We start from the raw sequence: 17,320 nt of genomic DNA, 5'->3' as shown, positions 1-17,320 counted from the left end.
TCTTTCTTTCTTTTCTTTTCTTTTCTTTCTTTTCATATTGTATTACATAATTTATTTTTTATTTTACTTAGTGGTTACCTTTACAACTTCTGATACTGTTTAAAACATAAAATGTTACAAACATATGGAAAAGTACAGACAAAATTGTAACAGACAACAGACAAAAATGTTGTCATCAAATTTAGCAGATGTTAACATCTCGCTCTGCTTGCTCCAGAGCATCTTCTTAGAGAAACAAGCCACAGCGGATAGAGCTATGACCAGATTCACACCCAGAGCCTAAAACTAGTGGCAAATACTCCTACGTGTCTTTAAATATTTCAGTTCATGACTGAATTTAACTAGCTATACAGCTAGTAATCAGAATGTTTTCAGTCTTCCTATTTATCTTCCTTGCCATCACTACATTTGCACACATAGAATGTATTTGTCAGATATCAGAAGCAGACTGGATATGAAACATTAGATGCAATGTTCCACATTTATTGCTCAGGGGTGAACACTTGCAAAATGTTGGATCCTGAGGGTTCTGATCTAATCGAAGAAAACCATCAATTGATAGATTTTTAATTGGGGTACTGATTGGTGGTAGAAACTGGAAAGCAGGTCTGACTGCAGCGAGTGAGTTGTTGTGTTTAGCTTGGAAATATGTACCTTGTCAGCCTCTTCCATCTGCATTCTAAATGCCAAGAGGAAAACAGTGTCCCTCAACACCTATGCCACCAAGGTTACGCTGAGAGTGTGGATAAATAAGCAGTTCCTCCTTTAAGTTGTCAAACAAAAGTATTTTGTTATATTATGGGCACATTACCACAGTTTCAATTAGTATTCTAAATACCTTATCATAATAAAATTGTTTGCTTTCAGGCTGTTACCTAATTAAAAAATATTTAGCTCTGCTTTTGAGTATTTTTCATCTCTCCAGCCTGTTTGGTATGAATTTTATTTATGATGGCCTTCTCGTTTGTTTGTTTCTTTCTTTTTTATCTTTTTAATATATTTTTTTATTTATTTATCTATCCCATTTGCCTTTCTTAATGAGGACTGAACATCTTGCCTAGGGTCCTCCTTCTTGCTTAGCTTCTTTAGGTGTACAGAGGTTAGTATGTTTATCATATATTATATGTCTAATATCCACTTATAAGTGAGTATATAACATGTGTGTCTTTCTGCTTCTGGGAACCTCACTCTGGATGATCTTTTCTAGTTCCCACAATTTGCCTGAAAATTTTGTGATTTCATGAGTAGTATTCCACTGTGTAAATGTACCAGAATTTCTGTATCTATTCCTCAAATGAGGGATATCTGGGGTTTTCCTGATTGTGGCTTTTATGACTAAAGCTGCTATGAACATGGTTGAGCAAATGTCTTTGTTGTATATTTGAATATCTATTGTATATATGCCTATGAGCAGTATAGCTGGATCTAGAGATAACACTATTCCTAATCTGAGAAAGCACCAAATTGATTTCCAAAGTGGTTGTGCAAGTTTACATTCCCACCAGCAGTGGAGGAAGGTTCCCCTTTCTCCACATCCTCTCCAGCATGTATTGTCACTTGAGTGTCTAATCTTAGCCAATCTGATGGGATAAGATGAAATCTCAGGGTTGTTTTGATTTGCATTTTCCTGATGAGTAAGGCTGTTGAGCATTTATTTAAGTGTTTCTCTGCCATTTGATATTCCTCTATTGATAATTCTCTTTAGCTTTCTACCCCATTTAATTGGATTACTTGATTTGTTGCTGTTTAACTTCTTGAGTTCTTTATATATTCTGAATATTAGCTCTCTGTCAGATATTGGGTTGATGAAATTCCTTTCCCAATCTGCAGGCTGTTGTTTTGTTCTGACAACAGTGTCCTTTGATTTACGCAAACTTTTCAGTTTCATGAGGTCCCATTTACTGATTGTTGCTCTTAGAGCCTGTGCTGTTGGTGTTCTGTTCAGGAAGTTGTCTCCTGTGCCAATGAGTTCAAGGCTCTTCCCCACTTTTTCTTCTAAGCGGTTTAGTGTGTCTCGTTTTACATTGAGGTCTTTGATCCACTTGGACTTTAGTTTTGTGCAGGTTATAAAATGGATATATTTGCATTTTTCTACATGTAGATATCCAATTAGACCAGCACCATTTGTTGAAGATGCTATCTTTTTTCCATTGTATGGTTTTGGAAACTTTGTCAAAGATCAGGTGTCCATAAGTGTGTGGATTTATTTCAGAGTGTTCTATTTGAGTCCATTGAGCCACCAGCCTGTTTCTATGCCAGTACCATGGAGTTTTTATTACTCTTGCTCAATTGTACAGCTTGAGATCAGAGTTGGAGAGCCCTTCCTCATTTGTTTTTTGTTTTTATGTTTTCATTTAATGATTGGTTGTTTTATATGTAAGAGTAAAATTTGAAAAATATTAGTAGATTTTATATTGTCTATGTGCTAAATATTTTTATGTCAACTTGACCCAAGCTAAAGTCATCTGGGAGGAGAAAACCTCAACTGAGAAAATGCCTCCAGATGATTCTGTGGGGTGTTTTCATAAGTAGTGATTGATGTGGGAAGGCCCAGCCCATTGTGGGTGGTACAACTATCCTTGGATTGGTGACCTTGGTTCTATAAGAAAGCAGGCAAAACAAGCCATGTGGGACAAGCCAGTAAGTAGCACTCTTTCATGGCCTTTGTGTCAGCTCCTGCTCCAGGTTCCTACCTTGCTTGAGTTTCTGTCCTGACTTGCTTTAATAATGAACAGTGCTGTGGAAGTGCAAGCCAAACAAACTCTTTCATCCCCTTCTTGCTTTTGGTCATGGTGTTTCATCATAGCAATTGAAACACAAGCTAAGGTAGTCTATGTCACTAATTACCTGAAAAATGACTTTTTTTTTAGTTTTTTTTATTTATTTTTTATTAATTACACTTTATTCATTTTGTATCCCCTCATAAGCCCCTCCCTCCTCCCCTCCCGACCCCACCCTCCCTCCCCTTTCTGCATGCATGCCACTCCCCAAGTCCACTGATAGGGGAGGTTCTCCTCTTCTTTCTGATCTTAGTCTATCACTTCTCATCAAAAGTGGCTGCATTGTCCTCTACTGTGGCCTGGTAAGGCTGCTCCTCCCTCAGGGGGGAGTGATCAACGAGCAGGCCAATCAGATTATGTCAGAGGCAGTTCCTCTTCCCATTACTATGTAACCCACTTGGACACTGAACTGCAAGGGGCTACACCTGTGCAGGGGTTCCAGGTCATCTCCACGAATAGTCCTTGGTTGGAGTATGATTTTCTGGGAAGTTCCCTGTGTTCAAATTTTCTTGTTCTGTTGCTCTCCTTCTGGAGTTCTAATTTTTTATGGAATGTTCTTTCTTATATCATAGGTATCCTGCTGTTCTTTCTTTCTTTCTTTCTTTCTTTCTTTCTTTCTTTCTTTCTTTCTTTCTTCCTTTCTTTCTGTTTCAGCGGTTACCACTATTTTCATTGAGCTGCTACACAAGTATTCTAGTTACATTCCATTGTTATGAGAGGAAGAAGGAGGAGGAGGAGGAGGAGGAGGAGGAGGAGGAGGAGGAGGAGGAGGAGAATAACTAGGACCAAAGAAATTTAGAAGACAAAAGAGTTTACTTCAACCTACAAGTTGTGGCTCATCATTGAAGAAATGATGAAATCAGGGCATTTCACACAAGAACTTGAAGCAGAAACCATAGAGGAATGCTGTGTGTTGACTTACTTGCAGACAGACACTTAAATGGCATTTTTATAAATTCTAGGGTTACCTGTCTAGGATATGGTTCTACCCACAGTGGGCCTTCATATATCAACTGACAATCATGAGAGTTCCCCACAGACACATCGTATACAGGTCAGTGGGTCCTAGGTAGTCTCTCCATTGAGACTCCCTTCTTAGGTAATTCAAGTCTGTGCCAAGTTCACTGTTAATGTCAACCAGAACAAGATTATTGTCTTGCTATTGACTCTATTCCATTCTGGAAAGCTGGTGTTGATGAGGTAATCTTAGCATTCCATGAGGCTTGTTTCAATTATATTTCTAATCTCTGCTTCTTTCCATGTTTCCATTTCTTTCTGGTAAACATCAGTGGTAACTAGCCCAGCTAAAAAGAAATACTGGACTTTCCAGCATTTTTATCATTTCACACAATACATGTTTTCCATTTTCATATTTCAGGTTTTTTTTTAAGTTTTGTTATGTAATAGTTTGCAAAGTTTTTCTACCATATTATTAGCTAATGCTTAACTGTTTCAAATCATCCAGTTCAGATTTTAGTTTTTACAGCTTTCCTTTCAATCTACCGTTAAGACTTCCACTTGTTTGGAGGAAACAGTCTACTGAATTTTCATTGTATCCTACTGTTTTCTTATTACTTTACTTAATTTTTAATACATATCATGCATATGGTATGCTCCTATGAGCTACTGAAAGAAACAAAATCTTATGCTTATTCTGTTAACTGTTATTTTTCCTTTTCATTAAATGCCTGCTTTTCTCCTGTTTTACGTCAATAGTCTCAACCAAACTAATATTTGTTTTTGGGTTGTATTTCTTAAAGCTTATTTAGAATTTCTTTACACATTTCTGTTTATGTGCATGTATGCCCGCATACATACTATGGAACATCTTGGCAGTCAGATAACAATTTTCAAGAGTCACTATCCTTCTTTGACTGTGTGGCAACAAGTGTCTATACCTGTTGAACTATTTTACCGGCCCCTGATTTGTGTTTATTTTTAATCACCTTTAGATTGAGAGCAAATAGATTCAAATTTACTGTTCACAGATATGCACTGTGCGTAGAACATTTTTCTAATACCGTGTTCACTTAGTTGATCAACTCTTTTCAGTTTACGAACCTACAGCAAGTGGTGTACAATTTTTAGCTTAACATTTGCTGTCCATTAGTCTTTTAGTTCTACGAGGTTCTCTCAGACTGAAAACACAGTGCTTTATCTCAAGTGCTTGATTGTCTAATACAAACACAGACTAAACACATTACAAAACATGTTTCCACAATCTGATGTTCTTGCCTTTCAACAACCAATCCACACGTAGATCTTCATTAGTCATAAATAACAGTATCACACCATTGACCTTTAGTATGTCTCAGCTGTGGATGTGCTGCGAGGTATGAAGAAAGACGGGCTGCTCTAAGAGCAGGAAGAAAGGGGAATGCTTAGTTACTTGACACAGTACTGTTCAGTCATATAGGAATTACTCAGTTGCCTGACTGATTCATACTTTTGTTTCTGGCCAATGGGATAGATAATAAGAATGAAAATACTTAAAAAAAAAAAAAAGACTTTATCTCTTTTTTTGTAGGATAAGAATGAAAATACTTTTTTTAACCTTATTTTTTTTTTTGTTTTGTTTTGTTTTGTTTTGTAGCAGTAGTAGTCATGCAAGTTATCTCCTCTCTGGTTCTTCCTTCCTGGACTCTTCATAACCGGCACTATCAGTCATTTTCTTCTTATTAATTAATTCAATTTACATCTCAGTCATAGGCTCCTCCCTCCTCTTGTCCCAGTCTCACCTTCCCTTCCACCCTCCTGCTCCCCTAATCTGAAGAATAGGGGAGCCCTCTACCCAGATACTTCAGTTCATCTAGTCACATGAGGACTGAGTTCCTCTATCTCCCCTGTGGCCTTCCTGGTATGGAAGTGCTACCAGGGGGAAGTGATCAAAAAGCAGACAACATAATCTGTGTCAGAGATAGTTCCCCTAACTAGTGAGCCCACATGAAGCCTAAAAAAAGCCTAAGATGTCCATTGGACTTATCTTCTTAGGGTCTATACATTGTATTATGTTTTTCTGTACTATATGACTTAAAATTCGCTTTTAAATGAGTTTATACCATGAGTGTGTTTCTCGGTCTGGTCTGTATTGCCTCTCTCACAATGATCTTTCTTAGATTTATCTATTTGCCTGCAAATTTCATGATTTCCATGTTTTTAATGGCTGAGTAGTATTCTGTTGTGTAAATGTACCACAGTTTCTTTATTCATTCTTCAGTTGAGGGATTATCATTCTTATAGTTTGGGGAGACTGTGAGCTTGAGGATATGAAGGATATCCTTGACTTTGAATGGTGGCAAGGAGTTACAGTCAGCATTTAGCTCAGCTTTGAATGAGGGAACTTCTTCCATGTCAGATAGTCTTGGGCTCTCAGTGTTTCTCCTACAGCTATGATATGCTAACTCCCAGGAGCCAGGCTCAATCACATTGCTATGTTGTGGCTCCTTTTTCCAGGTCTTATTAGAGTACATTTTGTTACTGAGGTCACTCACTTTCTGGTCAGTGGGAAGACTAAAGAAAAAGGGCAAATGAAATGCATGAACTACCTGTGAAAGGAGATTCCAAGAATGTTTCCTAACCTTCCTATGTACACTTCACTGATCAAAAGTTAAGCACAAGGCCATCACCATCTTAACAGGATCTTGGATCTGGAAACAGTGTTGTTGGCAATTAGTCATGTATGCTTAGGAGTAAAGATTTTCATAATACTGGAGTGAAGTGATGAAGGTCAGAGATGAGAAGAAGTAGCAGATTCGGTCATATTTCTCATGGGTTTTGATTTGGTTTTTGTTGTACTTTTTATAGGATATCAAAAAGATAAGAGGAATTAAGTTAGAGCTTGGTAACCAAACCACATTTAAATTAACAGAGGCATTCATGGTATGGCTTTAGATAATGTTAAATGATTTTGCCCTGTAATCATGATAGATGATATTTCTACAACTCCATACTCAAATGTTTTATTTAATAGGGATTCTCATCTCAAACCTACTTTTTTTCTATTGAGATCATGACTCATGTATGAATAAATGACTTGTGAATTTTGAAAGGAAATATTGCTTTTTCTTTTGATCCAATAGGGTTCTGGTTGTTTTCTAAAAAGATAAATAAATAAATAAGTAAAAATAAATAAAAAAAAGTCTTCAAACCAGAGCCACATGAATTTTGCACTTGTTGGCATTTTCAATCATTTATTCAGAAACAGACGCATGGATAAATAAAGGACGAGTTTGCCAGTGAGACGTTCTGTGGGAGACGAGATGAAGGAGCCCTGTGCCCTTACTGTTTCTCAAGTGTATGTTCAAACTTTTCCTGTCACTTTGCACAGAGCAGTTTAAATCATGTAATGTAAAAATCAACCTGTCTTCTAGAAAATGAACACGTTTAACTATTTTAAATTGCCTTTTGTTCATGTAACATTTTATCTTTAATTAGTCCTTCTATTAAATCTCTAGCTGATAGCATAGATTTCATCATAACAAATTTTTTACAGCAAGAACTTCAAGAATGGCCATTTAGTTGAGTAGGCCTGTACTTCCGTTGCCCCCTCATCTACTCGGGAAGTTGAGGAAGGAGGATCATTTGGGCTCACAAGTTTAAACTGATTCTACATAACATAGTGGGCCCCTGTCCCTTTAAGATAGGAGGGAATAATATGATATTTTAGTTATTCTCAGAGCTGATTTCTGTTGTTTATTTGCTTACTCTGCCACAGAGACTGAAGAGGCAAGCATGGAGCCTGTAGGAGTCTATGCTAGGTTCTCTGAATATAAGTTGTAATTGTTTAGCTTGGAGTTTCTGTGGAACTCCTAACAGTGGGACTTGGAGTATCTCTGACTCTTTTGCTGCTCTTATGACCTCTTTCCTACTACTGGGATACCTCCTCCAACTTTCATATAATGGTTTGTGCCTTGTTTTATTGTATCTTGTTACGCTGTTTTCTGATATTTTGGGGAATCCTGCTCTTATCTGAAGCAAACAGTGGAACAGAGGAACAGAGCTGCTAAGAGGGGAGGTGGGGGGCAATGGGGGAGGTACAGGGGAGGATTTCTGTGGTCAGGATGTATTGTATGAGAGAAGAATAAATAAAAACAAAATATAGTTTTCATCAATTGTGGACTTTTCATATGCGCATTTTCTGTCTTTTGTTCTTACTTGTTCAATGCTTTTTCATAACTTTCTCAAATTTAATTCATTAAAATAAGGTAGGAAAATAAGTTTTATAGTAGGAATATTACTATGTGCTAAATTTTTGTGTTTCTGTCCATCTGAGATTCATGTATTTGGTCTCTAATATTCAAGTGCTGAATTGCACTTGAGGATAGTGTTTCTCTATAAGGTGGTCAAATTAAGTAAGGGTAAAGAAGTAGGGTCCCTGACCAATAGGGTGTTTGCTAGTGTGAGATGAGACAGCATTAGCTGAATCTCCCTGGTTTTGCTCTCTCCTCCGTCTCCTCTCAGTACCTGTGAGAAGGTCAGATGCATTAATTCAGGTTTGCAGTACTACAAAATAACAGTACAACTTAAAAGAAGCAAGGTAGTTTTGGTTCATGGTTTCAGAAGTTCAAGTTCATGGCTACTGCTTGATCTAGTTATCTGGGCTTCTAGAAAGGCATTTCATTATATTAAAGAGTGTTTAGCAAAAGAAAGCCACTCATTTCATGGTTAAGGGAAGCAACTAAAAGAACAAGAAGAAGATGGAGTCCTACAATTATCTGCTGAAGGATAATCAATAAGAAAACAGGCCATAGTGCACCCCAACTCTTAGCAGTATCACCACCCCTCAACAGCAATGGCATCTCTCTGGAGAGAGAGAGAAAGAGAGAGAGAGAGAGAGAGAGAGAGAGAGAGCATTTAACAAAGGGAAATTTCAGAATCACTTCAAGGTCTAATCTATAGAACAACAAGGTAGAATTTTAGGGGCAGGATGATTTTTTTTTTTAATTTTTAACCAGAAACTAAATGTGTAAGCAGTAATCATTTTTACCTTAGACCCTATATGTGTGAAAAAAACAAATGACTATCACTTAAGTAATCTCTGTCATTTAAGTACTCAGTCTCTGGTATTTTGCTATGACACTATGAATAGAAGAGTATAGTATCATAAATGTCCTGAGGATAAGGTCTGTTAACAGGACCATGATGCAAGTAAGAAGTTAAGGGGAGGCTTGAAACCTCAGCCTTCTGGGAGGTAGCACCCTATGAATGCTGGAGATGCGTAAGCTGTGCTTCACTTATGGTTAGGCCAGCTAGAAGACCAAGCACAAAGCTGCCCTTACCTTGGTCTTGTCACAGTCTAGAGACCATCAGAGCATGGTAGGCACAGATCTGAGAGAGTGCTCGACCCACATCCTGTCGCTAGTTCAGATTATGATGGAGATAGTGAAAGGTAGTAAAAACAGGAAGACCTAATTCCAGGCTGTAGCTGAACAGTATTGAAAAGCAATACAGTAATAAGCCGGTGGGAATAATTTGAATGCCATTCTTATAGAATCCATACTTAGTGTATGTTTAAAGTATGTGATAAGCTTCTGAGCATAAGTGGGTACACTGAGAAAAAAAAAAACTAAAAGGAAATCTAATTCTTTAATCATGATAAACTAGGGATGGTGGCTGAGATACCATTCTCTGGCTGCTCTGTTCTAGAATATTTTGTGTTATTTTAAAGTCAGAACATAATCAAAATCAAACATATTAGGCTGTAAGTATTTAAAATGTTAGACAGCCTCTCTATGTGATGTTACTTTCCCAGTGTTGTATAAATTGACTCCCTAGCCGGCATCTTTGCAGTTTGGAGCCTTAAAAAGCCTATGTGTCTTGATAACACATTCGCTTGTGCAGTTGCCTGCGAGGCAGTCCCTTTTTTGAGATTTTACATGTATTCATTTAATAGCACACACTATTTCGCAGCATTCTCTTCTCTGCCTCTACCACATTACCAGGAAAGCCTGTTAGAAAGAAACCTCTGTTTTTCTAAGAACACTCCGTGTTTTGAATTAAGGATAATTTTGCATGCTTAACACAGTGAGGTTTGGACAAGTTTCTATGCATCAATATCTTTAAAAGAGCTTTGTCTCCACAGGCAGGTGAGGGAAATGTTGAATATTTAGCACTTGCTGTTAAAGACAGTGTTGCTATTCTTTGTGATGTAAGGAGTGGTTTGCTTCTTAGTGAATATCCAGAGGCTCAGCTGACTTAGTTATTTACTGTTGGCATTATCTTGGCAGTAACCTGGTTATATTTTTCAGAAAAAGAAAATCTATGAATATCAAATGACTGTGTGGCATTCAAATGGAAGTCCAGATCGTCACTTCTGCTTCTGCCATGAGTGGCATGAGTTCTTGGACCCCAGGAGAAAATCTCCTTCATTCTATGTTCCTTCTAATGATAAGCAAGTGAGCCTCTTCAAACCTGGTCAGGGTGGGAAGTTTGGTCGTTTCTGTAATTGCCCTTACCTCTTCAAAATACCAAACACAAAATAAAATAGGCAGCCACTGATAATGAAAGCTATGCTGTCAAAAACAGACCCGCAAGCAACAGACTGAAGACACAATGCAAGGAGGTATCTCAAGAGGGATAATTAAAATACACATGTACACCAAAAGAAAAAGAAATAGATGAATTTTTGCGCTCCTCACCCCAAATCCTCTTGTACATTCAACAAGCAGTAAGACAGGAGAATGTAAGCCAGAGTTCCTCTAAAGCTTGCAATTAATGAGGAAGCTGTGTTGAATGTATTAGGTTTCCTTCCTGCTTGATGTTTAAATAGATCATTCTGTTTGCCTCCACCCACACTGTGTCTGCTTCAGGGAAGAGATCTTGGTAGTTTTGACTTTTCTGACTCCAGACATGCACAAGGGACCTTTTTATAAATGAAATGATTTGTCTCTTTGTGTTCTTGTCTTTGTGGGTATAGAAATCAAGAACAGTCTCTACACAAGCCCAGTTGAGCTTTCTTTGCAGATATATGCCTTGGGCATCCGCTGAGTTTCCGTTTAATCATTCATTTTTGTGGAAAGAGAGAGAAAGAGGGAGAGAGAGAGAGGAAGAGAGGCAGAGACAGAGACAGAAAGACAGAAAGAGACAAGAGATAAGAGACAAAGAAAGAGATAGATAGGGAGAGATATAAAGAGAGAGAGATAAGCAGAGATTATTGTCTCGTTCTTGCTACAGTTTTCTAGGGTATAATGGAGGGTTATTCCTACAAAAGACAAACTTGGACTTGTATCAAAACCAAGCAACAACAACAACAACAAAGCAAATAAAAACAGAAAGTGCCACTCTCTTATTTTCTCTTGTTTGTCATATTAAGAGCCCAGGACTCTCAGTTCTCGTAATAAGAACACAGCCATCCATGTCGCTCTGTTCCCTTCTCAGATATAGAAAGGTGGAAGTGAGGGATGAGGGCTTAGTATTCCCAACTGAAGATGAAGAATATTTTGCAGGCTTTTGCTGTGTGATGCTACTCATTTTCCAGATAAGGCTAAAGAAATCTGAAGGTTTCATCAATCTAAACTTAAGCTCTTTTATAAATAGACTTATTCATTCAATAAATATTTATTGGACACTTACAATGTGCAAAACATTTTGAAAATGCATAACATAGTCTTTTCTCCCAAGTGGCACATGATTGCATAGGAGCAAATAATATATATATATATATATATATATATATATATATATATATATATATATGCAAATAACTATATTATCCTATTCAGGACTCTTTCAGTTGCAAATGACAGAATCGAAGCACAAAGTCACTTAAACAAGAAAGGAACACATTGCTTCCTTTCCTAAAAAAATCTATGAGTAGATTATGGGTAGAACTTCAGGCATAATTCAGGGCTTATTTGGTATATTTTTTTAGCCCTCTTTTTTTTTTTTCTCCTTAAATTTCTTTGAGTTTAGATCCTGTAGACCAGTAAATGTGGCCCAAAGTATGAAAACTTCACATTATTGGTAACATTAATTTCTAAATAGTGTCTGGACATTGACATGTGTCTATCAAACATTTACTAAACTTTGATTTTTTTTAATACGATCAGTGGATTGCAATGACATAAAAACAAGTTACACTGATTATTTGAAACAAAGAGCTAGATAACATGAGTTTTAGCAAATAATAACCAAATAAGCAACAATTTGTTTATCTTTTTTATTTTATTATCTCAATTAATAGCAAAGGGGAAAGCAGATGTTTCTAGAGACAGAAATATTGGTCGATACGGAAATGCTAAAGTACTTGATAGCAAGTGCTATAGGGTGGAGAGCTAAATGATGACAGGTACACTTGTCAACTGAGAAAGCAAAAAAGTGGCCAAGAGAGCAGAGATTATGAGGAGAATGTCAGCGAGTGTGAGTCCTGGGTAGGGAAGAGATTGAGGTTGATCTTTAGGAATGTGGCTGCATTGCTAGGCAACCAGCCTGGATGTGGAATGAAGTTCACATCACCTGTGCTGTCTAAGTCACTAGGAGGCCAAGATTCCTCAACATTCCTTCACATGTGGTTGAGATATAAGGGATAGATGTCACATCAGCAAAATCAACTCTAAGTGTGAGGGAGTTGGGATGAGAACAGATGGTGTTTGGAGATAAGCTATATCAGAAATGGAAGCTTTGGTCATGGTCTTCTGTAAACTGTACTAACATAACTACACAGGGCAGTCATGGCCAGGGGCAGGTCACAAGGTTTTCAGCCAGTTAGAGGCATAGACAGAGTGGTGGAACCTAGCATTGTGGTCTAGGATTTTTAGATGTTAGTAGCATTATATCTTTTATTGTGATGTATCTGGAGCCTAAAATTCCTTTGAAGTTCCCAAAGGCAGAGATGCCTTCTCTCCATTGTTATGGAACCCGTCCTGTGAGGAAATGCAGAGCTGGGATATTTCTTCCTATTATAATAGCCTGGGAAGATTAGACACTGCTTTAAACACTTGAAGCCTTCATTATGAAATCTCCTACCTGCTAGACATGGCCATTTTCAGTCTATGTCACATATTTTGTTAATAAATGTTCAATGATTTTTTTTTCATCTATTGAATCTTAGAAGTTTAGTGTTTAACAGTTACTTTTAGAATGCTAACTTCATGTGGATAGGAATCTTGGCCAGGTTGTTAATTTGTTCAGTTTTATGTCACCAGTTTTCCAGTCTGGATCTGTACTTTTGAAATGGAAGGTTACACACACACACACACACACACACACACACACACACACATACCAACTTTTTTTGTATAAAAAGGCCAAAACTGAAAGAAACATGACTCTAAACACACTGAGTAAATAAAGCAGTTTTCTTGAAAGTTGTCTCTGTGGTAGTACAGGACATGAAACTATAATCAAGGAAGCACAAGAATTGTTCTGATCATCCCATTCTCTGTTTTTTTTTTTTTTAATCTTTTTTCCCCCAGCATTTAAAACATTTTTCTTTTTTTTCTTTTTTAAAATTTTTTATTTAACTTTTATTAATTACACTTTATTCATTTTGTATCCCCCCATAAGCACCTCCCTCCTCCCCTCCCGATCCCACCCTCCCTCACCTTTCTGCATGCATGCCCCTCCCCAAGTCCACTGATAGGGGAGGTCCTCCTCTCCTTCTTTCTGATCTTATACTTGCACTTATTTGTTTTCAAAAATCATTTTTCATTTCCCTAATGAAAACGTTTCCTCTTTCCTTCCACCTCCTATTATTTTTGTTTTTCTCCTCCACTCCATAACACACAAGAGTACCCCTTTTTTACATATTCACCTCATTTTTGGGGGTGGTGAGCTAAGCTTTTAGTGCCTGAAGCCTCTCTACAGCCCTGTTACATATTCATTACGCAGGGAGTCACTCTTAAATCTATTTACCAGACCTCATTTCCACGTGAGTACTTTACTTCATCCTCTCAGATACACATTTTCTCTGATTTGCAACACTAATGGGAATAATGAAATTTCTAGATTCAGTGTGGCTCTTGCTGCATCTTTAGAATCATTGCCACATTATTAAAATAATGAAAGCAAAATACTCGACTGTGCTAATGAGGTCAAGGTAGACAGCTCAATCTCTGGGCAGACAGGCTAGTATTTTGCACAGAGTAAAACAGTCTCATGGCTATATCCTCAACCAAGCACTTTACAAACAGGAGCCAAGTAGACTACATGAGAGAAAGAGAACACCTTTAGACAAAGCCACCATGTAGGGAAGATTGGAGCCATTTCCATAAGGAGCCTATTACTTATATCCTGTTATTAAGAAGCCAAACTAAACTAGAAAATAGAGATAGCTTTAGCATGTGGCCACTGAATTTATTTTAAGAATAAACAACCATAGAAATAGTCAAAGGAGATAAATATCAGATAATAAGTAGAATTTGGGAATGGTAGTACCAGAGAGTAAACTAAACTTGTAACAATTATTGCTCATTTGAGAATACCCTCATGCAAGGACTGTCCAAATTTAGAGGGAATTTTCCCATTATACTATGAGATAAAAATTCCACCTAGGCCTATCAACTCTGTAATATTTACCTTTATTGTATGACATAAACATGAAATACACCCTCCACTTCTTTACATATAGTGATTAGAACTAAGTATTGGTGAATAGGTAGCTTGTCCAACTCACAGTTAACAAGTAGCAGGGGTAGAATTTGTTGTTATTCTAATTAAGTCGGAGAACTTTCGAATAAAGAAAAGAAAACATCTGTTTAATTTAACAGGGAAATATATTAAATGTTCTGGGACCAAAAAGAGAAACATGTTTACTGTTTTCAGGAAAGTTCCATTGTAAAAACAAAGTACAGTCTAGAATGTATAGAAACAAGATTCCAAAAGGGTGAGATGAGCCAGAAGAGGAGTGGGTCTTATCAGCCATACCCATTCAGAAACATATCATCAAATGCTTTTGTGGAGAGGCACTGCAAGGTGGAAAAGGTAAAAGGTTTTATCTAAAGGCAGTTTTGCAAATATAAGATCACTCCACACTTCATAGAATAGAGACGATGACATGAGATTTGCCTGGCTTTTGTAATATTTGTCTGAGGTTGTAAGCATGGGGTTATGGCCAAATGCAAATCGCTGAATCTACCTAGGGCATCCTATCTCAGAATCCTTGAGACTCTTTATCATCGAAAATCAGGGAATCAGTGCTATAGAAGATGATGAAATGATAAGATTTACTTAACACTCAACATCAGTAAGCAGTTAGTGGGTTTGAGAATGACAAAGAGAGACAGTGAAGGACACCACATTCAGTTCAAAGTACTGATTCCTTTTTAGGCAATCTCTTTTTGAATAGGTGAAGAGGTAGATTGTTACTAGGTTTGTCAATCTAATATATAATCCAAATTAACAAAAAAAGTAGCGATACCCCACATGGCTGAATCTCAAGGTGCTGGAATTCAGTATGACCAAGATTAAATTCCTGCTCTGCCGCTTCCTACCTAGGACCTCTTGGCAAGTACACACTCTCTCCAGCTCCAGTTCCTCTGTTTGGAGTGGGGGACTACTAACATTTTATTGCTAATTATGGTAATAAAACAAGATGGCTTCTGTGAAACATCAATTTTCACAGATGCCGCATTTTCTGCGGGCATGGCTGGTGTTAGAAAACCAGAGAAAGATTGACATAACTGAAGAGAAAGTCTGTGGCTCCCCCAGGTTGAGGGGAGAAAACTGTCAATACGATTTCACCTGGTTTAGGATTTTGTAAATTATTTAACTTCAAGTCTGGGGCAGAGCTGTTTTTTTCAGTCTATCACAAACCTACTAATGTGGAAGTGTCTACTGTTGCAGTGAGAGGAAGGGAAAGACTAAAAGCAGACTTTGCTGCCATGGGTTTTGTCTATCTCAGGACCACAGACACTTGAAAAGCTCACGAGCAAGTGTTCCTATGTAGATGCTATTTTGGAAACGTTGCTGATGAAGTCAATGGCTTTGACTCCGAGAGGCATTTTCATCTTGGTTTTTTAAGACAGGCTGAAAGCATCTGGCATAAGCTTCAGCAAAGGTATAATCTTTTAGTTAGCTTAGAGTAAAAAATCAACAGCAACAAGTCAAAGCAAGTGCTGGTTAGACTTGGGAAAATTGCCACTTAGACAAGTATGATTGAGAGAAGCAGCTTGGTGCAGGGGTGAACATTGACACTAACTCAAGACGCCTGGGAAATGATGCCGTGCTGGTTAATTGGACATTATGCTTTCCCTGGTGTTCCCATGATTATGCAGCACATATGGATTAACAATTTTCAGATAAATGAAATGCATTTGGAATTTTAAAATAGTCAGAGATTGTTTGGTCTACTGCTTCTAGTTTATAGATAAGCATATTTAAGCCCAGTTAGGAGTCCCTCGTATGAACTCCCACTTAATTATAGTAGTTAATAGAGCAGAGCTTGGAGCCTGGGTCCTATCACCTTTGCCTCAGTCTTTCTTCACACTAACCCATGTGGCTGGTTAATCCTTAACATTCTTGAATGATTTCTTGGTGGATGAGGGAAAATTGAGAACGTTAAGTGATTTAGATGTTATCACGGTTACTGCAGAATCTGTCTGGACATGCTGAACGGGTAAAGTTGTAGAAATTGGATGCTGAGATGAATCTTCACAGAGCCAGTACACTACCATAGAAGTTCTCTTTTTATAAAACAAATTACTAATAGTCACTTGTTCTTGTTATTTTCATTGCATTTATGAACAGTCACCAGCAAAGCGTATTAAAATAAATTGGTTTTCCTAGATGTTAAAGACTACATAGTGTGGTGGTTTGAATGAGAATGGCCTCCATAGGCTCATATATCTAAATACTTCTGGTCTCTCAAACTCTACGGAACAAATGAATCCACTGGGGAGCTTTGTTGAAATGAAGATTGGTATTTAATAGGCAAAGAGTAAGGAATACTTCAAAAATATGAACATCTCACTGGGTATACGGATTGTTCTGGCTCAGGGGACATATTTTTGTGGAGTTAGGGGTTTTAGTGCTAGGTCTTGTGTAGCTTTAAGTGTTTTCCAATTCACCTAAGTATGTCCTTGAACTTCTCATCCTCCTGCTTCAGCCTCCAAAGTGATAAGATTGTAGGGAAGTAAATACTTTAAAATACTTTCCTGATGGTCAGTAGGACTAGAGTACTTGGGAAGGGTTAGAGGGTATGTCCTTGTTGGAGAAGGTGTGTCACTGGAGATAGGCTTTGAGGTTTCCAAAGCTCAAACAGTCCCTTTAGTTCTCTCTGCCTCGTGGTTGAATCATAAGATGTAAGTTCTTAGGTACTGCTCCGTCACCATGCCTGTCTGCCTCCAGCAAGGTTCCTTGCAATGATGGTCATGGAGTCTAAACCTCTGAAAGCTCCAAATATTCTCATTCTCTATAAGTTGCCTCGGTTATGGATTCTTATTACAACAATGTAAAAGTAACTTAGATCAACAGTTTTAGATTAAAAATTAAAGATAGTATACTTTCCAAAGAGTGCTTTTATCTCTCTCTCTCTCTCTCTCTCTCTCTCTCTCTCTCTATATATATATATATATATATATATATATATATATATATATATATAT

This window comes from Psammomys obesus, unplaced genomic scaffold (genome assembly GCF_907164565.1).
Source record: "Psammomys obesus unplaced genomic scaffold, mPsaObe1.curated_primary_1811, whole genome shotgun sequence".
Taxonomy (NCBI): Eukaryota; Metazoa; Chordata; class Mammalia; order Rodentia; family Muridae; genus Psammomys; species Psammomys obesus.
Note: the sequence above shows the minus strand (reverse complement) of the source record.